Raw genomic sequence first — 3690 nt, forward strand, 5'->3', positions numbered from 1 at the left:
AATACCAGCTGAAATCACGTGCCCATGGACTTGCATTTGGACTTTCATGTAAGTTAATACTTTACATAAAAACTTACAGCTCAAAATTACCCAATAGAAATGTTTGCAATAACTACCTTTCTATAAAAATAAGCCTCCATATTTTTAGAAGCATTTTAAGTGTTTACTATAAAATTTTATTATATATTAAACCTAATTGCCCAAATTAAATTCTCAATTATTGTACCTGTGCATGCTGTTTTATTCTTTGTTTCAATAATGATAGACAGTATAGTGATTTGATTGTATTTTGAAATTTGGATTGCATTTATTCAGGTACTTCAAGCTGGTAGTGAACTAATGATAGAATGTGGTTAAGCTTTAGTATTGCAGCAACCACACAGGCTCTGTACTGCCAATCATGGCTGGCAACACACCCTGGGATTTTTTGGAAGAAAGACAGCAGTGATCAAACAAATGGGACTGTCTGCTAGGTCCTAATGTTGAATCAAAAGCAGATTTCAATTTTGAAGCCAAATCTTTCTCAAAACCAAGTTTTCATAGATGAAAACATTACATCACCTTGGGGGTAAAGGGAAAGGATACAATAAGAAATTTTAAGGCAAATAAGCCTTATAGTTTGCCAAGTATATGACTGCTAACAATTCATTTCATTTATGCACTTACAGAACAGCTTTTACATTCTTATATCCAGCATAATAACCTCCTCCCCCCACACCTTGAGTCTCTACAGTACCAAACCATCAAAATAAGAAGTTACATTCTTATTATTTTGATTTGAAATCTGAGTTCCCTGTTACTCTAAATGTTGTAGCAGGCATATATTTTCTGGTAAGCTCACAGATGAGCTCTGCTAGCCATACAAATAATACAAACATAATTCACTGCAAAGACATGCCCCTTTCAGAGACCACTTCATTTATTCCTTGCAGTAGCTGAAAAATCCAGGCATGAAATCATGTTTTCCAGCTATGCTTTTTGTCATATTTATGGTCTCTTTGGTAAAATCAAAGGAATGCACTTCTGTGTAATGGGGCATAGTTTGAATGGGGCACAGTAACCATCATACCATAAAATTTAGAGTTGGGCTGCCTGATTACAAAAGCATGTCCTCACTCCAGCCTTTGCACAATGCAGCTGTTTAAATCACTGGGAGTTTAAAATTGGAGTCACTTGAGAACTAAAATTGCATGTGATGGCAAAATGGAAGAAGATATTAAGTTTGGGCTGCCAATTCCAGAGCAATTTCTAGAAGTCTGAGAGCTTACTGATAAAATTATGAGATTAAGAACATGCAGCAGTCATTAAGCTCCTTCCCTTTTGCTTGCATCATGAGATTTCTTATCCCAACACTTTACTGTGGGACTCCTTGGATTTAGAAACAGGTACCAACAAACGAGAACAGGGTAATGAGATTTTTGATGGATGGCGCCTTTAACTCCTGCTGGTTTTCTCCTGAGACATGCTCTCTGCTACTGCTCACTAGAAGATTAATAAATGTTCATGTATTACTGTGTTAGACAAAACCTTGCAATCCCTACTTGGTTTAAAAATGTTCATGATGTGACAATCCTGTATAAATTTCCAACTACAACATGCTAGTGTAATGAACACCCTCCTTTTCCTTAAGGAGATGAGCCTGGAGAGTGCTCCTGGGAAACCTCACTTCAGTCTTCCAGTACTTGAAGGGAGCTTATAAAAAACATAGAGAAACTTTTTACACAGACAGAGAGTGCTGGGAATGATTTTAAACTAAAAGAGGAGAGATTTAGATTTGATGTTAGGAAGAAATTCTTCTCTGGGAGGGTGGTGAGCACTGGCAGATTCCTTGGAGAGGCTGTGAATGCCCCATCCCTGGAAGTGTCCAGGGGCAGGTTGGCTGGGGCTCTGAGCAACCTGGTCTAGTGGAAAGTGTCCCTGCCCATGGCAGGAAGTTGGAACTAAATGATATTTAAGGTCTCTTCAACCAAATAATTTATGAGTTGATGCTGAGGAAGATTTGTACCATGGCTTAGTTTGGGCAGTGGAGCCACCTCTGATCACACCATCTCTGGCAGGTGGATGGGAGCTGGCCCAATCCCCACAACGTTTCTCCTCTCTGGGAGCATGAGACAGAAAGAGGGGGAGGTGACATCTCACCAGACACTCTAAGTTACAATAATTGCATGGCTATAAGAAACTACAGTGGCTTTTTTTTTCCCTTGTATTTTTCATACTCCTCCACAGAAGCACCCAAACCATGTGAGCTGCCAAGGATACTCATGATGACATGTGACTCATTACAACTCAATAAATGCAGGTTTAATAGCATGCTTTTGCTGCTTTTCCTAATTTCAAATGCTAAATAGCCCTAGAACTTTCTCAAAGTAATTCCCAGTTTTCCAAAAAGAGAGAAGACCACACTTTCCCACCCAAATACTACATACTGAAAACTCAATCATTTATTTTTATCAGAAATATGTAAGAAAAATAATGTGATTATCAGAGCTAATGCCAAATCACTGTCTCCTCAGGATGATATATCAGAGGTCTCCAGATCTCATGTTAAAAGCATCAGTTATCTCCCATGCAGGGCAGTTTCTGCAGGGCAAAGGCTAGTGCAGAATCTGTCCTCCACTGTTTCCTGAAGCTACTCACACACTTTAAGGATTTAAGTTTAAGGATTACCAGACACCATTGCAAGTCTGCTCCTTCTGGTTTTCCTATACTAATAAACCCTCAGCCCTGTTGCCAACAAAATGTCAGTAAATTCAATAGCTTCCAAAACCCTGTGTTAACTGTGGGGCATCTGCAACAGCACAGGGATGAGCAGAGCAATCCTCCTTCTTTACAACCTCAAAACTGTTTTATTTGGAAATGAGTAGAAAGCCATTGCTGAACCAGAGCATCACAGGGAAATAAGGGTACAACACTTCTTTCTCTTTAGCTGTTAAGTGATTGTAGAATTTTTTTCCATGCTTGCAGCTATTGTTCTTCTCCATTCTATTAAATCTGGGTGTATAGTACTTCAGATCATTTTGATTTCCACCTGTATGGAATTTACACACATCTTGACATGACTTAATCTGCAAGAATAGAGTTAGTTCTCTGTTTTACCTGATTAACTCCACTGAACTGATTACACTTGCTTCTCTCTCTGGCTAAGATGTACACAGCTGCTCATCTAGAGCATACAAATTATCTCATAGCCCAGTTATGCTGCTGACACAAGGTCATGAAAAATGTGCCAACAAAACAGAATCCCCAGTGCTCCAGCAGACAACAACGAACCTCATATTTCACTATAACTTGGCAATTAAGTTGGAAGAAATACCTCAGGAGAGGAGCCATTCTCCAGGATTTCAAGCAGAACAAACCACTGCTGCTGAATTAGCTGAGACCCACTGCAGTGTGCAGGCAGAATGTGAACCGTGCTGAAATGCTCTGTTCTTAACCTTTGTAACAGCATAAATTAGGATTCCTGTAAGTAAGGCAGAGGGAATGCTGAGATCTGCTGCACAAAACCGTGCTCAGCACAGCTCAGCATCACCTCCTCCTGCAAGCAGCTGCAGCGCCATGGCCTGCCAGGCGCCCCGGCCTGCAGCCTGGCTGGGCTGTGGGGACACTCCTCAGCCAGGGGTGACAGGGCTGTCCTGTGAGGGCACCCCACAGCCAGCGGTGACAGGGCTGTCCCGTGAGCGCCCCCCCCCG

This window comes from Geospiza fortis, unplaced genomic scaffold (assembly GCF_000277835.1).
Source record: "Geospiza fortis unplaced genomic scaffold, GeoFor_1.0 scaffold318, whole genome shotgun sequence".
NCBI lineage: Eukaryota > Metazoa > Chordata > Aves > Passeriformes > Thraupidae > Geospiza > Geospiza fortis.